The 25,394-nt window shown below is 40.4% G+C and overlaps 1 protein-coding gene and 1 long non-coding RNA gene across 2 annotated transcripts in view; one reads left to right on the forward strand and one right to left on the reverse strand.

Annotated features, from left to right (window-relative positions):
* ARL8B (ADP ribosylation factor like GTPase 8B) overlaps positions 1–25,394 on the forward strand; it is a 57,731-nt gene that overhangs the window by 21,822 nt on the left and 10,515 nt on the right.
* Positions 10,867–25,394, reverse strand: part of LOC112439277 (uncharacterized) — a 31,593-nt gene continuing 17,065 nt past the window's right edge. The window contains exons 3-4 of the long non-coding RNA XR_004670430.3: positions 12,816–12,905; positions 10,867–12,081 (exon numbers count right to left, since the gene is read on the reverse strand). This is a non-coding gene — a long non-coding RNA (uncharacterized LOC112439277). The remainder of the gene's footprint in view (positions 12,082–12,815; positions 12,906–25,394) is intronic.

Here is a 25,394-nt window from a genome sequence, read left to right on the forward strand (position 1 = left end):
CACAGGTTTGGGCCAACCAACCATTAGGTAATCTACCTTTCTCACATAAGGAGTGTTTATTTCCATCAGTGATAGCATAACCATTATGTCTCTTGCCATCTATCCACTTGGGACAACCCATCCACAAACAGCCTTATCCCATCATGTTGTGGAGCTTCCCTAAGGGCAGGTTTAGCTTTGATTTTGTATTCAGTGATATCTAAGCAGTTATGGTCTGATGGCTCTTTGTTCTCTCCTTTGTATAGGAAACTGGCTGGATTCAGGCAAGTATTTGTTGTTATGACCAAATCTTTTTTTTCTAGTAATATGGCTTCATATTTTAGAATCTGAGAATCCAGTAACCATCTCCCGGCTTTTTGATTTAATATATTCCTGACCTGGTGTGGGGTGCTTACTATTAGGGCCCCACCAAAGGATAGCTTTCGACTCTCCTCTACCAGCAGGGCTGTGGCAGCTACTGCTTGCACACATTCGGGCCACCCGAGAGAGACAGGATCAAGAAGCTTGGAGACAAAAGCAATATGTTGCCTCTTCCCTCCCCAGGTTTGAGTGAGCACCGCAAGGGGCATGCCCTGGTCTACTGTTACAAACAGATGGAATGGTTTCTCTAAAGATGGGAGGACTAGGGCCGGGGCTGTAATGAGGGCCTGCTTTAGTTCTTTCACTGCCTGAATTTCTTCTGGGGACCATTGCAAGGAATCAGGTTCCTCCTCTAGTAGTTTCAGATACACAATCTTTGTCTTTTGAGCATATGAGTTAATCTATAACCTACAATAGCCAGTTAAACCTAAAAATTTTCAGAGTTCTCTCTTGGTCTTAGGAAAAGGTAGACCCTCTATTCCTGATATTCTCTCTGGGTTTATTCTCTTTCCTTCACTAATCAGGTGTCCTAAATATTTAACTTCTTTTTCTACAGACTGCAGTTTGTTTTTAGAGACTTGCAATCCCCTCTCTCCTAGGAAATTATTATAGTGGTTTCTGATACCTTGGCTCTCCTCTCCCCAGAAATTAAAAGATCATTTACATATTGTAACAACTGGGTTCCCCTGGAAGGTTGGAATTCATGCAGGACTTTTTCTAAGACTTGACCAAATAAGTTTGGGGCTTCCGTGAAGCCTTCTTGCAGCACAGTACAGTGGTATTGTTGTTTTCTCCCAGTTATAGGATTTTCCCATTCAAAGGCAAAGAGGTCCCTACTCCTAAGGTCTAGGGGACATGCCCAGAATGCATCTTTTAGATCCACCACACTGAACCACTTATGTTCATAGGGTATCTTACTAAGGAGGGAGTAGGGCTTGGGCACCACAGGGTGGCAGGTCTGGACAATTTGATTTATAGTCCTTAGATTTTGCACCAATCTATACGACCCATCAGGCTTTTTGACTGGGAGAATTGGAGTATTGTATGGTGACATGCAGGGTTCTAATAGTCCATCTTTAATTAATTCCTCTATTACTGGTTGGAGCCTTTTTCTCCCTTCAGTAGAAATGGGATATTGTTTTCTGCAAACTACTTCTCCTGGTTGTTTTAGTTCAATCTGTAAGGGTGTGATTTTTAACCCTCCCCTGTTGCCTTTTTCTAATCGACACATGGGGATTATTTTGTCTTTCTTCCTCCTTTATTAGGAGGCCCATTATTACTTTTAATTGTTCTGCCTGTATTCCTAATTCTAAACCCAATCTCACAGTCAGGTCTCCACCCAGGAGGTTAGTTTCTGCTTTGGGAACATATAAGAGTGACCTCTCAATTTGTTCTGGTCCCAATCTAATTAACATTTTCTTGAATATTGGAACCTGAAATCTCTCCCTTTTAATCCCTGATACTGTCAATTTTTCCCTGGTTCGGTACCCCTTGGTGAATTAGGGAGGAGCAAGCCGCCCCAGTATCAACCAAAAATGTCCCTTCTTTTTCCTCAGGTCCCACCTTCAAATTTATCAAGGGTTCCTAGTGGGACCTACTCAGAAGGAACCTCTGACCCCAATAGTCTTCATTAATGGTCATGAGGGGGATTACCTTTTCTTCCTCTTTTTTTTTTTTTGATTTATACTTTTAAGTTCTAGGGTACATGTGCACAACATGCAGGTTTGTTACATATGTATACGTGTGCCATGTTGGTGTGCTGCACCCACTAACTCGTCATTTACATTAGGTATATCTCCTAATGCTATCCCCCGCCTCCTCCTACCCCACGACAGGCCCTGGTATGTGATGTTCCCCACCCTGTGTCCAGGTGTTCTCATTGTTCAGTTCCCACCTATGAGTGAGAACATGCAGTGTTTAGTTTTCTGTCCTTGGCGATAGTTTGCTCAGAATGATGGTTTCCAGCTTCATCCATGTCCCTGCAAAGGACATGAACTCATCCTTTTTTATGGCTGCATAGTATTCCATGGTGTATATATGCCACATTTTCTTAATCCATTCTATCATTGTTGGACATTTGGGTTGGTTCCAAGTCTTTGCTATTGGGGTCTTCTTTTTTCTATTCAGGACATTCTCTTAAAATGCCCTGGCTTTCCACACTCGTAACATCCACTCTTAGTCTTAGGAGCTTTTTCCTGCGTTTCCCTTCTTTCTCTATGTCAGAATCTATCATTCCCTTCCCTCCTTTGAGGGGGATTTTGATTTAACGTTTTTCTGACTACCTCTTCCACAGTGGAAACCATGATTTTTGCTTTTTGTTTTTGCTTCTCTTCCTCTGTCCTTACAAAGACCTTCTGAGCTTCCCTGAATAATTCCTTAATCAGTTTTTTATTCTATCCATCAATCTTGTCTAATTTTTTTGTAATGTCAGGCCAGCTCTATGTTACAAAGTTAGCCTTCAAAAGGCCTTGCCCTACTGGGTCCTCCGGATCTAATTTTCTCATGTGATTTTTGAGCCTCTACAGGAATGCGGAGGGAATTTTCTCTTTTTCTTGTTGAATCTCGAATGCCTTTGAGACATTTTGTGTCCTAGGAGTGGACTCTTTGATCCCTTTAATTATTCTCTGAGGTCCTGCATTTGGGCTTGGTCCTTGGGCTAATTATTATCCCATTTGGGATCAACATTTGGAGATTTTTGTTCAGCTGGCAAGACTTCTTGCCCAGGAGGGTGTTGCCTCTCCCAGATGGTCATGGCTGCTCTCCTAATCATTCCCCTTTCTTCTCCTGTGAATAGGCTATTCATGATAGATATCATTTCAGCCCAGGTGTAAAAGCTGGGTCCTACGAATTGGTCCAGCTGGACTGCTAAACTGAGGGCATCTTCTAGGAGTGATTTCATTCCCTTCTTGAAATTCTTAACTTCAGTACTTGTAAGAGGAGCATTTACAAAGCCAATATCTCCGTGTCCCATGGGGGCTTCCCTAAGAGGGAACATTGCTAGATGCCTGCTGTGTGGAAGGGATAGGGAAGTTCTCAGTATCCCTCTTACACTGTTCTAATTCTTTTCTTAAATTTGGATAAGGATTTAAAGGAGCAGTTGGTTTGGCTCTCCTGTGGTCTCCAGGTCTATCTTCCTCTAACCCTCCTGCTGCCCCTTGATTTTCCTGTCCACTATTTTGTGAGATGTATGGAGGGGCATGCATGATAGGAGGTTCCAGGGCCTTTCACTGGGTGAGGGCTTTTTATTAGGTTCTTTTTCTTCTTCTTTGAGGGGGAACATGGGAGCTAATTTTTTGATCCAGCAGAGTGTAACCTACCTCTTCTTGTGAGGATGGAGTTTTATCATTCACATAGAGAATTAAAGCTTGGCACACCCAATCCTCATCTGAGCCAAACTTAGGCCAAAAAAGATCGAAGGCTTATGAATAGGGTCTTTGGGCCAGATAAAACAGCGATGCCTTATCTTTTGCTTTTCCTTTTCCCTGGTTCAAGGGTTGTCCCTTCAAACCTTCAGCATTCTCCCCAAAGGACTATCTGGGGGAATGTCAGAGGGAGTCTCTTTGGCTCCCTCTTTGATTTGTACCCTAGGTCTAGGATTTCTGTTTCCCATTTTTGATCAGCCTCTATGTCTGAGCTTTTTTCCCTGTGTACTCGACCCACGCTACTAGAGGTTTCTTGCACACCCTGAGAATCGGTTTGTCCGTCTCTGGCTGTTTGCCTCGCAGGAGAACGGAACCGTGGATTGGGACTCCGCACTTGCTTCATATCTAAGATACATCTCAGTTGCACACACTTGACCTCTGAAAATGCCCAACCACTAAGGCAGTACTTACAGTCTAATTTTCCTACCTGGGCTGCTGCACAAGGTTGCCTGGTTGCTGCAGTGTGTGCTTTTCTCCCTGTGTTGTCTCTGCTGCCTCTGGAATAACAGTCTTGGGTTTGTCTATGGCCCCTGCCGGGTGCTGGAATACCCAGACAGAGCAGGCCACCTAAATTGATGGGATGTGTCTCCCCCTTGACCGGAGTTCCACTCCATGCAGGCACAGAGATCCTAGTTGGGCCCCCAGGTTTGTGAGAAACACACATTCACCCATGCAAACCCAAAAAATGGACTCGGAGACACCATCCCGTGTGTGGTAGGCAGGCACACCTGGGGCAGTTACGACAGGCAATTTATCTCCTAGCACACAAGTCCCTCCCCCAGTTCTTCATTGGTTGAGTACTGTGGAGTTACAATCTTCCCAGACGTTGTGTAAGTTTTATTATCACCCTTAGAAGGTTATATCCTGGTCCCCTTCCCCACTTAAGTTTCGATTTCCCAATAACAAAACTTTCTTTCCTTTTATGGGCTGACCCCTCTTCCAAAGTCTGTTCACTTATCATGACCTTCTAGGTGCGTGAGCTGTGCAGTTTGTTACATCCGCAGGCTGGCTGCCAGTCCTTAGGTTTATTATGACTTGAAAATGGACCATTTAAAATGTTTTCTCACACCCCTCATCCCTACCACATTTGGTTGGACAAACTTGACAATTTAGACCATTCAGCACACGATAGATGTTTTAGTCAAGGTCTTGACCCCAATTGCACAAATCCTTTAGTTTGTAGAACTTTGCTGTGGATTGGCATGAATATTCTAGCTGCAGTGATATATCCCTCTTGCTTGCTGTTAAGTATCTTATATCATTGTACTTGTTTTAGGACAGTGTGTCAGTCCTTTTGAATATTGTGAGCTACTTTTTGGTATGAGGGTAATGCAGGGCTCATAAAATGAGTTTGGAAGTGTTCGTGCCTCTTCTGTTTTTGGAGATTATGTAGAATTCGTGTTATTCTTTAATGTTTGGTAGAATTAGGGCTGGGCACGGTGGCTTACGCTTGTAATCCCAGCACTTCGGGAGGCTGAGGCAGGGGGATCACCTGAGGTTGAGAGTTCAAGACCAGCCTGACTAACATGGTGAAACCCCATCTCTACTAAAAATACAAAAATTAGCCAGGCATGGTGGCACACGCCTGTAATCCCAGCTACTCGGGAGGCTGAGGTAGGAGAATTGCTTGAACCCAGGAGGCAGAGGTTGCAGTGAGCCGAGATCTTGCCACTGCACTCCAGCCTTGGTGACAGAGCGAGACTCCATGTCAAAATAAATAAATAAATAAATAAATAAATAAAGTTTGGAGCCAGGCATGGTGGCTCACATCTGTAATCCCAGTACTTTGGTAGGCCAAGGTGGGCAGATCACTTGAGGTCAGGAGTTCAAGACCAGCCTGGCCAACATGGTGAAACCCTGTCTCTACTAAAAATACAAAACTTAGCTGGGCGTGGTGGCACATGCCTGTAATCCCAGCTACTCAGGAGGCTGAGGCAGGAGAATCACTTGAACCCGGGAGGCGAAGCTTGCAGTGAGCCAGGATTGCTCCACTGCACTCCACCGTGGGTGATAGAGTGAGACTCTGTCTCAAAATAAAATAAAATAAAATAAAATAAAATAAAATAGTTGGTAGAATTCAGCAGGAAAATAATTCTAGTCCCGGGATTTCTTTTTAAGGAGCTTTTAAGTTAGTGATTCAATTTCTTCAGTAGAGAGAGGGCCTTTTTTTCTTCCAGTGTGTTTGGTAGTTTGTGATTTTCAAGAAATAGGTTCATTTCATCAAAGTTGTTGAATTTATGAGCATAGCGTGTTTATAGTATTCTCTTATTTATCTTTTTTAATGTCGGTGGAGTCTGTAGTGATGTCCTTACTGATATTGGTGATTTTTATTTATTTTCCTTTGTTTATCAATTTTAATTATCTTTTTAGAGAATCAGCTTTTGGTTTCACTGATTTGCTTCAAAGTTTTTCTGTGTTCAGTATTATTTACTGCTCTTACCATTTCCCTCTGCTTGTTTTGGATTTATTTTGCTCTTTTTCTAATTTCTTAAATAGGGGGCTTAGATTGTTAATTTGAGACATTTCTTCTTTTCTAATATAAGCATTTGAAGCTGGGCATAGTGAAGTGTGCCTGTAGTCCCAGCTACTTGGGAGGATGAGGTAGAAGAATTGCTTGAACTCAGGAGTCTGAGGCTGCAGTGAGCTATGATTATGTCACTGCCCTCCAGCCTGGGCGACAGAGCAAGACCCTGTCTCTAAAATATATAAGCATTTGAGTCTATACATTTTCTTCTGAGCACTGATTAGCTGCATTATACAAATTCTGACATGTTTCTCATTTAGTTCAACATGTTTTTATTTTCCCTTGAGGCTTCCTTCTGTGACCAATAGATTATATAGCCAAGTATTTGGTTATTTCCAGATAGCTTTATATTAATTATTTCTAGTTTAATTCCATTATGGTGAAAGAACATACTTTGTATGATTTTTGTATGACTTGAATCCTTTTACATTTGTGAAGCTTTTCTCCCCACCCCCCCCCCCTTGGAGATAGGATCTTGCTGTCTTCCTCCAGGCTGGGCTGCAGTGGTGTGTGATCACGGCTGGCTGCACCCTCAACCTCCCAGGCTCAAGCAGTCCACCCACGTCAGCCTCAGCCTCCTGAGTACCTGGGACCACAGGCTCGCACGACCACGTCTGGCTAATTTTTATAATTTTTTTGTAGAGACCGAGTCTTGCCATGTAACTTAGGCCAGTCTTGAATCCTAGGCTTAAGTCATCCTCCCACCTTGGCCTCCCAAAGTATCGAGACTGTAGGCATGAGCCATTGTGTCCAGGCAAAGCTTTGATTTGTGGCTCAGAATATGGTTGAGTGAATGTTCCCATGTGCATTTGAAAAGAATGTGTATTCTTTTTTAATGAGATGTTCTGTAACTGTGAAGTAGATCCAATTGGTTGTTGTGGTAAGTTCTACATCCTTGCTGGTTTTCTCCCTATCAATTAACATGAGAGGAATGTTGAAATCTCTAATTATAATTGTGGGTTTATTTCAATTCTATCAATTTTTGCTTTATGTGTTTTGAAGTTTTGTTAGGTGCATACTCATTTAGGATGTTATACCTTCTTGGTGAATTCATCCTTTTATTATGTAATGTCCCTCTTTATCCTTGGTATATTTTCTTGCTTTGAAGTCGGCTTTTTCTTCTGATATTAAAATAATTATTTCAGCTTTCTGTGATAAGTGGTTGCATGGTGTTTGTCTTTCTATCTTTTTACTTCTAACTTACCTCTCCCTAAATTATATTAAAGTGGGTTTCTCTTCTTTCCTCTTTTCTTTCTTCTTTCTTCTTGCTCTGTTGCCAGGCTGGAATTCAGTGATGTGATCAAGGCTCACTGCCACCTCCAACTCCTGGACTTAAACAATCCTCCCACCTCAGCCTTTTGAGTAGCTTGGGACTAAGGGCGCGTGCCGCCACACCTAGCTAATTTTTAAATTTTTTGTAGAGATAGAGTCTTGCTAGGTTGCTCAGGCTGGTCTCGAACTGCTAGCCTCAAGTGATCCTCCTTCCTAGGCCTCTGAAAGTGCTGGAATTACAGGCATGAGCCACTGTGCCTGGACAAAATCTGGGTTTATTGAAGACAACATATGGTTGGGTCTTTTTAAAAAAATACATTTTGACAGTTTCTGTCTTTTCATTGATGTGTTTAGACCATTGCCTTTTAATGTAATTATTGATATTTAAGACTTAGTTTAAACATAGTATTTAGTTCAAATAATCATTTAATTATTTGTTTTCTGTTCAGTGCCTTTGGTTTTGTTCTTATTTTACCTTTGCTGATTTCAGCGGAGTGTTTTTATATTAATTTTAATTTCTCTATTGGGGTTTTGACTGTTCCTTGCAGTGGTTCTTCTAGAGTTTACAAGTATGCATTTCCCAGTCCACTTAGAATTAATGTATATCACTTAATGTAGGATGTAGAAACCTTAGCAACGTAGAGGCCCCTTTACCTTCCCCCCTTTATATTGTAGTCATTATCGGTATTACACTGATAGGACTTGGCTGTGTCCCCACCCAAATCTCCTCTTTGAAGTCCCACAATTCCCATGTGTCATGGGAGGAACCTGGTGGGAGGTGATTAAATTATGGGGCAGATCTTTCCCCACGCTGTTTTCCTGATAGTGAATTAATCTTATGAGATCTGATGGTTTTAAAAAAGGGAGTTTCTCTACACAAGCTCTCTCTTTGCCTGCTGCCATCCATGTAAGAGTGACTTGCTCCTGCTTGCCTTCCACCGTGATTGTGAGGCTTCCCCAGCCACATGGAACTGTTAAATCCATTAAACCTCTTTCTTTTGTAAATTGCCCACTCTTGGATATGTGTTTATCAGCAGCGTGAAAATGGACTAATACGTACACCTACCTAAATGGAAAACGACACCAATGTCGAATTTTACCTATTCTTTGAAAAAAAAATTTTTTCCTTTCAGCCATCGAACATTTTAAAGTATTTAAGGGGAGAAGAGTTTATTATATTTACCCAGGTATTTATCATTTCTTTTGATTTCTCTTCATTTTTGAAGTCCCAGCTTTCCCTCTGGTAGTTTCTCTTATGCCTGGAGAACTTCCTTTAACATTTCTTTTAGAGCACGTCTGCTGGCTACAGATTTTAGTTTAGTTTAGTTTTCCTGCATCTGAGAATGTCTTTATGACCTTAATTCCTAAAAGATATTTTTGCTGAATATAGAATTTCAGACTGATAGTCTTTTTTTTTTTTTCCCCCTCCAGCACTTCAGAAGAGGCTTTGATTGTTTCTGATGGGAAATTTGTAGTCGTTTCAATTGTTATTCTCTAATGTCATGCATCATTTCTCTTTGGCTGCTTTTAAGATATTTTCTTGTCTTTGGTTATAGCAGTTTAATTGTGATATACCTGGATGTGGATTTCTTTCTGCTTACCCTGCTTAGTGTTTGTTGTACTTCTTGACTGTAATTTTGTCTTTGGAAATTTTGGAAATTTTCAGTCATTTTTTTCAAGTATTTTTTCCTGAATTACTCTCTCTCTTATTCCAGGACTTTGACATGACTGTTAGTCCTTTTTATATTGTCCCACAGATCCTGTTCATTTCACAGTTTTGTTCATTTTTTTAAAAAAAATTTTATTGGCGGTAAAATAACTTTTTTTTTTTTTCGAGACAGGGTCTCACTGTGTTGCCCAGGGTGGAGTGCACTGGTACGATCTTGGCTCAGTGCAACCTCTGCCTTCCAGGTTCAAGTGATTCTCATGCCTCAGCCTCCCGAGTAGCTGGGACTATAGGCATCCACTACCATGCCCAGCTAATTTTTGTTTTTTTGGTAGAGATGGGGCTTCACTATGTTGGCCAGGTTGTGTCTTCAACATTTTTAAGTGTTCAGTGATGTTAAGTACCTTCATATTGAATGCAACCATTACTGCTATCCATCTCCAGGAACTCTTTTTATCTTGTAGAACTGAAACTCTGTACCCATTAAACAGTAACTCCTCATTCACCCCAGCACCACCCTAGCAACCACTATTCTACCTTCTGTCTATGATTAGTCTTGCTCTGTTGCCCAGGCTGGAGTGCAGTGGCATGATCTTGGCTCACTGCAACGTCTGCCTCCGGGGTTCACGTGATTCTCCTGTCTCAGCCTTCTGAGTAGCTGGGATTACAGGGGCATGCTACCATGCCCGGTGGATTTTTGTGGTTGTTTTTGTTTGTTTGTTTGTTTTTAAAGTAGACTTGTGTTTTCACCATGTTGGCCAGGCTGTTCTCGAACTCCTGACCTCAAGTGATCCTCCCACTTCAGCCTCCCAAAGTGCTGGGATTACAGGCATGAGCTACTGGGCTTGGCCCAAGTTACTATCCTTTCATTTCAACCTGCAGAATTCCCTTTATTTTATCTTACAGGTCAGGTCTAGTGGTAATTTCCTCAGCTTTTGTTTATCTGGGAATGTTTTAATTTTTCTCCAACTTTTGAAGGACATTTTAGCTGAAAATAGGATTCTCGGTTAACAGTTTTTGTTTTTTCATTTAGCACTTTGAATATATTAGCCCATTGCCTTCTGAATTCTGAAGTTTCTGATAAATCTGCTGCTACTATTGATTATTTATATTTGATGCGTTGCCTCTTGCTGCTTTCAAGATTATATCTGTCTTTGTCTTTTAATAGCTTGTTTATAATTTGTCTTGGTATAGATCTCTTTAAGTTCATCCTACTTGGAGTTTGATGAGCTTCTTGGATGTTTATGTTCATGTCTTTCACCAAATTTGGGGAGTTTTGGGTCATTATTTCTTCAAATTGTGTCTCTGCCTCCTGTTGTCTGCCTTCTTTTAGGGCTTCCACAGTGCGCACGCGCTTGCTTGATGGTGTCCTTGGGCTCTGTTCACTTTTCTTCATTTTTTTTTTCTTTCTCTGACTCAGACGGAATAATTAATTCCATTTGTCCTATCCTCAGGTTTGTTGATTCCCCGTGCCCCCCCACCCCCGCCTGGTCAAATCAGCCTTTGTGTTCCTCTAGTAAATTTTTCATTTGCTTTATTGTACTTTTCAACTCTGAACACTTTCTTTTTGGCATCTTTTTCAGTTTTCTACCTCTTTATTGGTATTTCTATTTTGTTCGTACATAGTTTTCTTGCATTTTTCTCTGTTTTTTTTTTTTTTTTTTTTTTGTTCTTTGAGTACCTTTAAGATAATTTGTGTGTGTGTGTGTGTGTGTTGTTTTTGTTTTTGAGACAGGGTCTTGCTCTGTCACCTAGGCTGGAGTGCAGTGGCGCGATCTCAGCTCACTGCAACCTCCGCCTCCTAGGTTTAAGCGATTCTTGAGCCTCAGCACCCCTAGTAGCCGAGACTACAGGTGCACACCACCATGCCCATCTAATTTTTGTATTTTTGTTAGAGATGGCGTTACACTGTGTTAGCCAGGCTGGTCTCAAACTGCTGACCTCAAGTGATCTGCCTGCCTCAGCCTCCCAAAGTGCTGGGATTATAGGCGTCAGCCCCCGCACTTGGCCTAAGATAATTGTTTACTGGTCTTCCTCAGGGTCAGTTTCTGTTGGTTAATTTTTTTTCCTTTGAATGGACCATACTTCCCTGTCTCTTTTATGCTTCGTGATTTTTTTTTTGTTGAAAACTGGAAATTTGAATCTAATAATGTTGTAACCCTGAAAATCAGACTCTCCCCCTTCCCCAGAGTTTACTGCCTTTTTTTTTTTTTTCAGTTGTTCGTTTGTTTGTTTGGTTTTGTTTTTTGAGACGGAGTCTCACACTGTCACCCAGGTTGGAGTGCAGTGGCACGATCCTGTCTCACTGCAACCTCTGCCTCCCAAGTTCAAGCGATTCTCTTGCCTCAGCCTCCAGGTAGCTGGGATTACAGGCACACACCACCATGCCCAGTGAATTTTTGTATTTTCAGTAGAGATGGGGTTTTGCCATGTTGGCCATGCTGGTCTCCAACTCCTGACCTCAAGTGATCCACCCGCCTTGGCCTCCCAAAGTGCTGGTATTATAGGCCTGAGCCACCACGCCCAGCCTCAAATGGGATTTCAGGCATGCGCCACCACACCCAGCTAATTTTTGTGTTTTTAATAGAGATGGGATTTCACCATGTTGGCCAGGCTGGTCTTGAAATCCTGACCTCAAGTGATCCCTGTCCCCGCCTCCCCGCCCCCAGCCTCCCAGAATGCTAGGATTACGGACATGAGCCAGTCACTGTGCCCAGCCATGATTCTTCATATGTTCAGTTATTTTGGATACTTTTGGATTCTTCTTTTATTCTTCTTCATTTTTCAGTTGTTTTGGATACTTTGAGTACTGCGACATTCTAGGCTTTGTTTAAATCCTGTGGAGAATATTGATTTGTTATTTTGTTTTGTTACAGCAGACAGTTAACTCAGTTTAGGCCACAAGATCCAACCCACCTTCTATGGGCTTTGGTTCTAATATGATGTTAGTTTTCAAAGCCTTGCTGGTGCTATTTGGGTCATTTCTGGCTATGTGCCTCACAGGGGTCAACCAGGCACTTGGGTGGTGGTCTACCTTATAGTTTAGTTCTCAAAGCCTTTGTGCTATTTGGGATCAGATCCATATGTCACAGCTTGGAGGTGAGCCCAGGAGTTCATACACAACTTTATCAGATGTATTACTCCAGTTCGTTCCCTTCTGAGTTTCCTTGATACTGTCTTAGTCTCCCATCTCCCACTTCCTGGTCCTGAGCCTGGAAAGCTTGAGGCTCCTGCCTTTCCCTCAGTTGAATCTGTCTCAGGGGCCACAAGGTAGGAGAAGGAATCACAAAAAAACAAACAAAAAAACCCCCAAAGCAACACAAGTTCTTTCTCCATACCACTCTACTCCCTCCCCTCCCCAAAGCACTTAAGTTAGACCACAGTTTTCTGGTCAGAGAGGATTTTCTTCTCCGTAAGTACAGCTGGTCCATAGCTGCCTTAAGTGTGCACAGCTTCCAGGCTTGGTTTTGTCTGGGTGCAATGGCAAGAGAGAGGGTGGAAATAATGGATTTCTCCCACTCTGTATTCCTCACACTCCCAACCTTATCGCCCCCCATATACACACACATACCTTATACCAGAAAGAGAAATCTCCTCTTGGAGCTTTATCTCTTCATGGCTGGTATACATTTCTAGAAATTGGGCTGCCTTTGTATCCAGACTGGAAGATTGGGAGAAAACAAGCAAAAGTAAGAAAGAGCACCAGATTGATTGTGCTTCAAGTTCTAGTTCCCTTCTCAAATCTATCTGCTACCATTTACTTTTCAGAGTCCTCAGATAGGTTTTTTTTTTAATGTATTTTGAGATGGAATCTTGCTCTGTTGCCCAGGCCGGAGTGCAGTGGAGCGATCTCAGCTCACTGCAACCTCCGCCTCCTGGGTTCAAATGATTGTCCTGCCTCAGCCTCCAAAGTAGCTAGGATCACAGGTGCTCACCACTTTGCCACCACTCCCGGCTCATTTCTGTATTTTTAGTAGAGGTGGGGTTTCACTATGTTGGCCAGGCTGGTCTTGAAATTATGACCTCAAGTAATCTTCCCACCTTGGCCTCCCAAAGTACTGGGATTACAGGTGTGAGCCACGCGCCCAGCCTGGGGCATGCATTCTGTCCAGGGTTTTAGTTGTATTCAGTGGAAGGAACAGGTAATGGTATTCAGTGGAAGGAACAGGTAATGTCACGTTTCATGGACCCTGGGTGATGGTAGCAAACATTGAATGCTTTCCCTGTACCAAGCACTGTTCAAAATGCTGTATGTGTTTTAATTCATTTTACTTTTAAACAGCTCTGTGAGGTAGAGACTGTGGTTATCTCCATTTTATATTTGGGCAAAGTAAGGCATTACAAAGTTAAGGAGTGTGTAAGAAGGGCACACTGATAGGCAAGAGGTAACGTCAGAGTTGTTACCTAGTGTGACTGTCTCCAGGGTCCGTTATAACCACCAGAATAACACTGCCTGTATATCATTGTTTTAACATTTATTACCTGAAAAAATGAACAGGGTCTCTTACAGTAATTCTAGAGCCACTGAAACTCTTTATGTTAAACTGAAATGGTTGTTTATCTGTTATGTGACTACTGTTTTAGTAGGCTTTATAAATGACATTTAAAATTTTATTTTATTAGTCCCTTGATTCTGTCTTACTTTAATAGGTCTTGATAAAGATTAGGCTTTTTAAATTTTAATGAATATGAAATTCATTCTGTTGTTTATGGCTTACAAATTTGTAGTATATGCTGAAGTCTTCCTCCGTAAGGGATTTATTTGTTTTTCTAAAACTGAAGGACAGCAATGCATGGTGGCTCATGCCCGTAACCCCAGCACTTTGGGAGGCCAAGGTTGGAGGATCACTTGAGCGCAGGAGTTCGAGACCAGCCTGGGCAACATGGCAAAACCCTACATGCGGGCATGCACCACCACGCCTGGCTCAAATTTTGTATTTTTGGTACAAAATACAAAAGTGAGCCAAACGTGGTAGTGTGTGCCTGTAGTCCCAGTTACTTGGGAGGCTGAGGAGGGAGGATCACCCGAGCCCGGGAGGTTGAGGCTGTGGTGAGCCACGATCACATCAGTGTACTCCAGCTTGGGTGACAGAGTGACTCTGTCTCAAAAAAAAAGAAAAAAAAAAAATGCCAGGTGCGGTGGCTCATGCCTGTAATCCCAGCACTTTGGGAGGCCAAGGTGGGTGGATCACCTGAGGTTGGGAGTTCAAGACCAGCCTGACCAATATGGAGAAACCCTGTCTCTACTGAAAATACAAAATTAGCTGGGTGTGGTGGTGCATGCCTGTAATTCCAGTTACTTGGGAGGCTGAGGCAGGAGAATCCCTTGAACCTGGGAGGTGGAGTTTGGGGTGAGCTGAGATCGCGCCATTGCACTCTAGCCTGGGCAACAAGAGTGAAACTCCGTCTCAAAAAAAAAAAAAAAAAAGAAAAAGAAAAAAGACTGAAGGATTTTTGTTACATACATATCTTACTAAGATCATTTGGGTAGCTCTAGAAATCCCCCTTTTTAAGTTCAGTAATAGAAACCTAGAAATAGATTTAGAAAGAAACTTTTTTACAGTTTTTTTAATGAACAAGCAGCATTTGTACTCATAGAAGGGCACACAATGACAAGTCTTTTTCTCATTTTAGTTCCCAAAATACCCAGTTTTCCCAAGAAAGAAGAAAATAAACTTCTAAATAAAGTTATTTTCTTAATTTTAAAAAGTTTTTATGTTAGAAACGCAAACATTCAAAAAGTAGTACAGATGTTTAGAGACCAACCAGGACAATAGTATCAAGGCCTGAAAATGTGACTGGTATACTAATAACCTCAACACTCATGCTCCCTACTTTAGAACCCCACGCAGCCTGCATGTGGACGGTAATCATCTTTTTATATAAAAATGCAGGTGTTTATTAAGGATTATGGCCGACCTTTGATTTTCATGGGAAATATATCCAGATAACTTTAGTGACTTCACAAGTTGACAAAAAGTGTTATTTGCTTGAGCTCTCTAGCACTAAGATTTCTTTTAGTGTCCCTTTTTATGTTGCTGTTGGCTCATCAATGTTTCTGAGTATTTGAGTGAAACTGCTGGTTGGTTGACAAGGGATACTCACTAGCAAACTAATCACAGACAAGCAAGTTGAATTTTTATTCAGCAGTTTTTTGGCTATGGATTTAGTAGCACCGTTACTAGAATGCTGTTAATGAAAGGTATAGTGATGATATGAAATAATCTTTAGAGACCTTTGAAAATGACTATTTTTCAGGAATAGAGGTGAGCAAGAATGAGTCTTCAGGCTGCTAATTGAAATTGTGGTTTGGAGAACATTTTAATCCTCTGGGCTTGCCTTTGTAAAGGAAGTTGCTGCAGACTAGCTCCCTTTGTATTAACAGGCAGTAGAGTTAGTTGTTTCAAGTGAGTTAGAATTTTAGAATTGGAACGACAGCATGTAATTAGTAGTTGGAGAGTTCCTATGCCATTACGCTTTATAGAAAGTTATCTAGATGTGATATGACCGGTTGATCCCCTGTAATAAAAACAATTAAAAATTTTTCTAGAGAATTTTTATCTGCTATATTCAATTTTCATAGCATAATGCTGAAGAAAATGTAATGAGTTTTTCACTGAGTTTCGTTGTTCCCATTCAAAAAGAACTATTTAAAAATCCATGTTGCTACTATTTGGGATGTTATAGATCCTGACAGGATAAAGAAAACTCGCCACTAGTGTTTTTTTGAGACAGGGTCTGGCTTTGTCCCCCAGGTGTCTGTCCTCCAGGGTAGAGTGCAGTGGCACCATCTCAGCTCACTCTAACCTCTGCCTTCCAGGCTCAAGCCATCTTCCCACCTCAGCCTTCCAAGTAGCTTGGGACCGCAGGCATGCCCCATCACACCTGGCAAATGTTTGTATTTTTTGTAGAGACGGGGTCTTGCTTTGTTGTCCAGGCTGGTTTCAAGCAATCCACCCACTTTGGCCTCCCACGGCCTGGGATTACAGGCGTGAGGCACTGTACCGGCCTTTACCACTAGTTATCTTGAAAAAATAAATGATTCAGCCCCTGTCCCCTAAGGCAAATCTGATTGCTTGCCAGATTACCATAAACTCAGCAACATCAAAAAAAGACAAAACAAAAACCCAGCAATATTAACACTGAAACTTGCAGTCTTGCCTTAAGGTGTGGTCCTCAGTCTGAAGTGTATCAAGAGCCCCACTGACATCAGAGAGGCAATGTTTGAGTGCTTTGCAAAAAACAACACAGCAGTTAAGAGTTAAATATTTCATCTTAAGGGTTTGAGTGGGTCTGTTTGTTTGCCTCATCTAAAGGCCAGCTGTTCGGGAGCAGAAAGAAGAAAAGAAGCAAAGCCGGCAGTAAACACTTGAGGTTTGAGCTAGTATAGGCACTTAGGAGAAGTGGCAGTAAGGAGAAAGGAGACAACACCTCTGCATTCTGATTGAGTAAGAGGGTTTAGAGTCTCTGTATCTAATATAATCAAAAGTGACATAGCTAGGACTGAAATTTAGATTTCTTGACTCATTTTCAAGTAGCACAGTGGGTAGGCACTCTACAGAAACATTCCTATTGTTATGTGTTGATTTAAGTTAGTCCTTAGGGGCTTAAATGTCACTACTTCAAGAAAGGCCTTCTTGGATACTCAATCACCTCATACAGTCTCCTCTGTTTTGCATAGCATATATTTATTGGGTGATGTTTGTATGTTTGTTTCCTAGTTTCTCTTCTTTTTATTGTTGAATTACTGACTGATGGCTAAGTGAGTACATAGAGGCAGAGACAAGTAGCGTTAAGAGTTTATAAGACGCAGGAAAAAGTGAACAGCAATAGGTGTTTGTAAATCAGTTTGCCATAGATTCGTTATCTGTGTATGCTGTCAAGGCACACAAAATGCATCTGTGTAAATCAGCTGCTAATCACTGGACTGGATCATTTGTGTAGCAGTCTTTTACAATTGGCCTGTCTGCCTTAGAATAACTAGAGCCAGAGTTCATAAATGCATAGTATGAGAGCTATAGCCACTTCTTCATCTATGCAGATGCCACAGATGAAAGAGAATGTCACTCATTGACCTCAGGTTGGAGCCACAGTCAGTCCATTTGGATTAGTAAGCTAGATGAAATGTTGGCATGCAGGCCACAGTCTACACAGGGTGCCTGTTCTTAGAAGAATCTAGGGTTGCCTTTATCTTTCTGGCTAGTGTTTTTGGAAGAGTTAGATTTGTTTGAGTCTGTATTGTTGTACATTGTGTCAGTTTTGAAATGATAATCTTGGAATGTTATGACTTTGTAGAAGGTTTTATTTGATTTGCTTCAGAAAAATAATTTCTGAGTTTTTTGTTTATCTGGGATGTTGGCCCATGGGGAGAATTTGGGCCATCAGGTAAAAGAAGCCTTAATTAATTATATCACTAAGGAATTTTGAAGTATTAGTTTAAAATTTTTGCACGCTACTTAATTCACTGTGATAATTACAGAAGAGCACTTTCTTTAGAAACAAAAATAAATCCATTGAAGTTTTGAGAAACTTTATTCTTTAGTAATAAGACTTAACTGCCCAAATGAATCTTTTATTTTTACTATGGATTCAGAGGAACATGGGCGGGTCTGTTCCATGGGTATATTTTGTGATGCTGAGGTTTGGGCTTCTACTGATCTTGTCACCCAAATAGTGAGCACAGTACCCAATAGATAGTTTTTCAGTCCTTACTCTCTCCCCACTTTTTGGAGTCTCCCATGTTTGTTGGGCCTATCTTTATGTCTGTGTGTACTCAGTGTTTAGCTCCCACTTTTTTTTTTTTTTTTTTTGAGACGGAGTCTTGCTGTGTCACCCAGGCTGGAGTGCAGTGGCGTGATTTCAGCTCACTGCAACCTCCGCTTCCCTGGTTGAAGTGATTCTCCTACCTCCGCCTCTGAAGTAGCTGTGACTACAGGTGTGTGCTACCACACCCAGCTAAGTTTTTATTTTTAGTAAAGACAAGGTTTCGCTATGTTGGCCAGGCTGGTCTCGAACTCTTGACCTCAGGTGATCCACCCGCCTCAGCCTCCAAAAGTGCTGTGATTACAGGTGTGAGCCACCACGCCTGACCAGCTCCCACTTATAAGTAAGAATATGCAGTTTTTGGTTTTCTGCTTCTGTATTAATATCGCTGAATCTTTTAACATGTACTTTTTAACTAAAATCCTTTGGGAAGGAATTATGTCTGTGGTTGGAAGTAAATCCAAATTTGCATATAAAACAGATCAAATTATTGATCTTTGCAAAATTATTTGAGGATTGTCCATAGTGTTCTGAAATTGGGAGAAAATGAACATTGTATATATGATTCTTGAAATGTTACTGTAGTGAATGATTATGAACATATTTTCTAGCACTTTAAAAAGAGTGCTGCTGGGTGCCATGGCTCATGCCTGTAACCCCAGCACTTTGGGGAGGCCGAGGTGGGTGGATCACCTGAGGTCAGGAGTTCAAGACCAGCCTGGCCAACATGGTGAAACCCCGTCTCTACTAAAAATACAAAAATTAGCTCTGCATGGTGGCACGCGCGTGTAATCCCAGCTATTCGGGAGGCTGAGGCAGGAGAATTGCTTGAACCCGGGAGGCAGAGGTTGCAGTGAGCCGAGATCGTGCCATTGCACTTCAGCCTGGGCGACTGGAGCAAAACTCCGTCTTGGGAGAAAAAAAGAGAGAGTGCTGTAAAGGGAATATCATATTTGAGTATCATGTATGTGTTTGCAATAAATATTGTAAAGAAGAGGAAGATAAAGAATAGAATATCATTATACTTTGTCCCTCGGTATATGCGGGGGATTGGTTCCAGGACCCCCTCTGTATATCAAAATCTGTACGTATTCAAGTCCCGCAGTCGGCCCTGCACATATGAAAAGTTGTTCCCCACCCCCTATATATTAGGTGTTTGAATTCCATGAATACTGTATTTTTGATCTGCATTTGTTTGGAAAAAATCCATGTGTAAGTGGACCCATATGCACTTCAAACCTGTGTAGTTCAAGGGTTAACTTTAGTTATAACTCTTCTACTTTTTCCTGAACTAATTGTCAGAATTCTTTATGATTGATTCTGTTCATGAATTTTACTATTATTATTATTGTAGTAGGTAATAGGTGGTAGTGGCATGACTAATTTGTCTTCTGTTTTGAGATGCACTTGATATAATAAAGAATGAGGTAGTATTTGATTATTTCTATTTAAAATTTGTTTTATTTGGAAATTATTTAAAATTTATAGAAAAGTTGCAGAAATAAATGCATTGCAAACAGCACTCATACCCCTTTCTAGGATCAAACTGTGGTTAACATTTTACCTCATTTGCTTTCTGATGTGTATTTGTATCACCTTACAGCATTCAATTTTCTGAAACATCGGAGGGTGAGGCCCTTGTTTTCTAAGTATGTAGTTTCTAAGATTAGGGATGTTCTTTTACATGAGTATAGTTAAGTTACCAACTTTAGTACATTTAAAAGTTAATACATCATAGATTTTACCTATTCCATTTTTGTCAACTGACCCAGTAATATCATTTGTTGCCATTTTTGTCCTTCAGTACTGGATCCAACTAGGATCAGGTACCTTTTGGATGCAGTCTAGGATCATGTACTGCTTTTAATTGTCATGTCTCTTTAGCCTCTGTTAGTCTGAAACATTTCTACAGCTTTTCTTTTTCTGGCATTGACATTTTTGAAAAATTCACACATAACCCTTCTTTTAAATAGAGTGTTCCTCGTTTTGGGTTTGTCTGATGATTAGATTCTGTTATATATTCTCAGCTGGAATACTACATAGGGGATATTGTGTCCTTCTAATGGTATGGTGTCTGTAGGCACATGATGTTAATCTGAGCATCATTGAGATACTAATTTTAATCACACAAAGTGTTGCCTGATTTCTCCATTGTATAATACTAGTTTTCCCCATCTTGCAGCTAATGATCAGTTTGTGGGGATACACTTTCAGACTGTGAAACTTCTTGCTCTTCATCAAAATTTCCCCCTAGACGAGTATCTTATTACCTTCCTTTTAAGTACTTTGCTAGCAAAAAAAAAAAATTATTTGTAATTCTTTTTCTTACTAATGTAAATTGAAATAAAAAATTCTACTTACTACAGAAATATAGAAAGCATAATACTAATTTGAAAAATGAGTATTGGTAATTATAGTGACTTCATATATGAATTAAAAGTTCTTAGAAGGAAAAATGACTAATTTGGGTATTTAGTTGGTCATATCCTCTCGTTTGCCCAGTGTGTGAATTTTGGAATTAAACAATTGAGTCCTAGTGTGTTTTGTTTTAAAAAGAAAGAAAAGACCACTCTGCTTAGCATGTGAAAAGTAGCTTCTTCTGTACTGTACCAAAAGAAAAAATCTAGTATGAGGCTTTGTCATGCTCCATATTTCATTCTGTCTTCACAAAGTGGCTTGATAACCACACCCTTGAAAAATGATTCTTAGAGAAAAAAACCATGAGACATTTGTTAAAGTAGGTATTTTTCTATTTGTCTTTTCAAGTTTATTGTATTGTATTGGACCGCTGCTATAGATGGACAGGTCAAGCAAAGAGAAACTTCATTTCCCATGTTGTTGTTAATAGCTTGCTTTCTGCATGTCTTCATTTAAAAGAACAATTGTGAAATCTAACCTAATCCATTTAGTACTACTCTACTTTGAAAGCACTAGAACATATGAAGAGGATTTCACTGTGTTCTTTCCAGTGTCAGATATCACTGTTTACAAGTAGTCAGTGCACAGTACATCTCTGGTATATTAACCTGTTTACAAAGAATAGTTGCACCCGCCCCCTCACCCGTTTCTATTGTCTTAAGATATCTTTTTTTTTTTTTTGAGACGGAGTCTTGCTTTATCACCAGACTGGAGTGCAGTGGCGTGATCTTGCCTCGCTGCAACCTCCGCTTCCCGGGTTCAAGCAATTCTCCTGCCTCAGCCTCCCAAGTAGCTGGGATTACAGGCGCGCGCCACCACGCCCAGCTAATTTTTGTATTTTTAGTACAGACGGGGTTTCACTATGTTGGCCCAGATGGTCTTGATCTCTTGACCTCGTGATCCGCCCACCTCGGCCTCCCAAAGTGCTGGGAGTACAGGTGTGAGCCACCGCGCCTGGCTGGTATCTTTCGTGTTTTTTTTTTTTTTTGGTAATGCTCTGTGGCCCAGGCTGGAGTGCAGTGGTGCCATCTCAGCTCACTGCAACCTCCGCCTCCTGGGTTCAAGCGATTGCATCAGCTTCCGGAGTAGCTGGGACTACAGGCACGCCCCACCATGCCTGGCTAATTTTTTATATTTTAGTAGAGGCAGGGTTTCACCATGTTGCCCAGACTGGTCTTGAACTCCTGAGCTCAGGCAATCCACCTGCCTTGGCCTCCCAAAGTGCTGGGATTACAGGTGTGAGCCACCGCGCCCGGCTGTCTTAAGATATCTTTAGTAAAGTGTCCTTTCATTACTGGAGGTTCACTGCCTCATGTCTTCAGTCTTCCTGCTGTTAACTTCGGTTGCTGTCTGTACGTTCTTCACCATTTTCCATTTGCCTCATTTCTGAGATCTCTAGTAGAAAATGTAGGTAAGTGCTGCAAAGTGGAGTGTTGGCACTGATAGAACTTTCTGGGACAAGGTCTGCTTTAGCCTTTGGTATGCTAATGAATTTGGGAAAAGCCACATTTTTCTGCTGTTGTAGCATTCATCTCCTTGCTTAGCTGTATTTTAAATGAACGGCCTATGAATAGAACATAAAACCATAAACGTTAGGGCTGGAAGTGACTGGAGATACTCTTCCAATTTCCTTTTTCTAGATAAGGAAGCTGAATCCCAAGGTCACATGACTTGCATCTAGTTAGTAAGTAGCATAATTGTTAATAAGATTCCCTGACTTTGAGAATAGTCTTCTTTTCACCATCTTATTTTGCTTCAGATTTATTTTGTTCAACCAAGTTCCAGGTACACTGCCTTGCAACTTTGGCTTATAGGAGGGTAAGCATTGTGACAGTGACAGCTCCATCTGCCATCACAGAATCACAGCGAGTGCCACGTGTGATCATGGCATTTAAGAAGGCAGGCATGAAAGCATACAGTAGTCCCTCTTATCCATGGTTTTGCTTTCCAGTTTCAGTTACCTATGATCAACCTCTGAAATAATAATGACTCTAAAGCAGAAGAGTACTGTGCCTAATTTATAAATTAAGCTTTATCATAGGTATGTATGTATTGGGAAAAACATAGTGTACATAGGGTTAGGTTCTATCTGTGATGTCAGGCATCCACTGGGGTTCTTGGAACGTATCTCCCAAGGATAAGGAGGGACTACTTACTTTTATTTTTCTACTCTTTCCCCCCCAAGTCAGATTAACTCATAATTATCCAGATCTTAAGAACAATGTGACGTTAGGCAAGTGACTTAAGCTGACTTTGCCTTGTTTTTCTCATCTGAGAAATGAAGATAATGCTACTCATTTCATTGGGTTGTTATAAGGATTAAACTATGCTGATGAATGTTAAGTGCTTAGTATTACGTGTTTGTTAAATTTGTTAAAATAAGTAGAATGATATACTACTAAGTAGTATTTTCTAAACATTTGTTTCCCAAACCTGTAGTCTTAATTAAGCAGCTTCTTGACAGCTCAGACATAAATTCTCAGGTATCTAGTGCCCAGTTGCCAACTGAGTGGTTATAGTTGTTCAACACAAGCTTCGAAAAGTGATGATTAAGATTGGACACTAGGAAAGAAGTAGAAAATACTTCCAGGTCCATAAAGTAATTATTGCACAAAATTCATGCATCAAAGTTAAGCACTTTATTGGCATAAGAGTTCCAGCATGTTCCTCCTTCATGGCCTATGTTTTTTTTTTGAGACATGCTCTCACTCTGTTGTCTAGGCTGGAGTACAGTGGCACAATCTTGTCTTAAAGTCATATTGTTCTTAAGATCTCAACCTCCACCTCCCAGGCTCAAGCAATCCTCCCACCTCAGCCTCCCTAGTAGCTGGGACTACAGGTGCATATAACCATGCCTGGCTAATTTTTGTATTTGTAGAGAGAAGGTTTTGCCGTGTCACCCAGGCTAGTCTTGAACTCCTGGGCCGCAGCAACCTGCCTGTCTCAGCCTCCCAAAGTGCTGGAATTACAAGCTTGAGCCACTATGCCTGGCCCTAATAACTCTTAGTTTGTTCAACAAATATTTATTGAATATCTTGCTCTACTCAAGAATTTTGGAGTAAAAACTCAAGGACTTGATTAGCTAATTTTCGGTTTTTGCATGTTAGCAGTAGCAACTGAGTTACAGAAAGTTGTTAGTGTTGGCCAAGGTAAAGAAAAGAGATAAATGAACCCCTGAGAAAGCTTGGGGGTACCCCAGTATACTGTAGCCCCCTACATTATTTTATTATGAAGTGCTGTAGTTGATGTTCATAATCATAAAACTTTACCTCCAATAGGGAGGGCCCTTGAGTGTTATCTAATTTAGTTTTCTTGTTTTGCAATAGATAAAATGACCCAGAAACATTGAGAACACATTAAATCATGTTCTATAGGTTGTTTGTGGGAAGTTAGCCAAGTGTGTATTGCCTTTTAGAAAGCTTTCCATGCAAGCTAGTTGTAAAGTTTGGTACCTAAAAATTTTAGCTACTGTTTTTCCTGCCTCTTCATTATGTAAAACACTTAATGATATGAAATAAATGAGCATTATCTCACGTAGATCTCTCCTCAGAGATTAAAGCCTATCACAATAAATATAATTACAATGAAAATATTTAAGAAAAATATAATCACGATTTAGCCATGTGACCTTGGGACTCTACTACCTGTTCTATGAAATGATAATGATAATTGTCCCTCCCTGTATGATGACTAGTTTTTTAAAAATTTTGGTAAAATACATAAAACACAAAGTATCATCTTAATCATTTTTAAGTGTGCAATTCAGTAGTGTTAAGTACATTCACATTGTGTAACCATCACCACTGTCCACTTCTAGAAATTTGTTATCTTTTCAAACTGAAACTCCATACCCATTAAGCAAATTAATATCTTCTGTCTTTATGAATTTGACTATTTTAGGTACCTCATAAAGTGAAATACAGTGTTTGTGTGTGTGTGTGTGTGTGTGTGTGTGAGACTTCTGGCTCATTTCATTTAGCAAAATGTCTTCATTTCTTTTGAGTGTATATTCAGAAGTTGAATTGCTGGATCATACGATAATTTTATTTTTAGGTTTTTCAGGAACTGCTATACCATTTTTCATAGCAGCTAGACCATTTTGCCTTCCTGCCAGCAGTACACAAGAGTTCCTATTTCTCTGCATTCTTTCCAGTGCTTTCTGTTTTTTTTTTTTTTTTTTTCTCTTAATAGTAGCCATCCTACTGGATGTTAGGTGGTATCTCTTTGTGGGTTTGATTTGCATTTCCCTAATGATTAGTGAGTTGAACGTCTTTTCATGAGTTTATTGGCCATTTATCTTTTATCATGGCTTAGTTTTGATATAACTAGTTTAGATAGAATGACTAGATTTTCACATATAATCACATATGTGAAAGTCCTGAGAATTATAATGTCTTATATAAGTGAAAGTAGTGACTATGGCTGTGTTAACATTTTTTCTGAAGTTAATAAAACTCCACTGAACAGTTAAAAGAGGCACAATTTGAGTTCTGTAGAGGAAGTTATTTGTACAGTTGGAATTCGTTGTGCTCAAGATTTAAGACAATTTTGGAATACATGTGTATGTGGCTAGCATAAGGCCATAGCAGACAATACCCATGACATTGAGATAAGTAACCAAAAAGAGAACAAAATTGATTACATAAAAGGAAAAACTTCTGTATGACAAAATATTTTATAAGCCTTATTAAAAGACAGACTTGGAAAAGCTGTTTAGCAGTGAATTTTAATAGTTACTGTCAGAATAATTTAAATGCTGAAAGTTTTATTTCTGATCTCATCTACTTTGTGGAAATGTACATCTAGGTGAACACATTTAAAAATTTTCGTATGTATTTGTCATATAAAATTCTTTTAGCATAAGGAAATATGTAAAAAATTACATTAGTTTCAAAAATATCTTTTTTAGATGGAAGAATATATCTTTGTTGGGACAAAATAATGCATCTCTTCAAGAATTATGGCCATA

This window comes from Pan paniscus, chromosome 2, assembly GCF_029289425.2.
Source record: "Pan paniscus chromosome 2, NHGRI_mPanPan1-v2.0_pri, whole genome shotgun sequence".
Taxonomy (NCBI): Eukaryota; Metazoa; Chordata; class Mammalia; order Primates; family Hominidae; genus Pan; species Pan paniscus.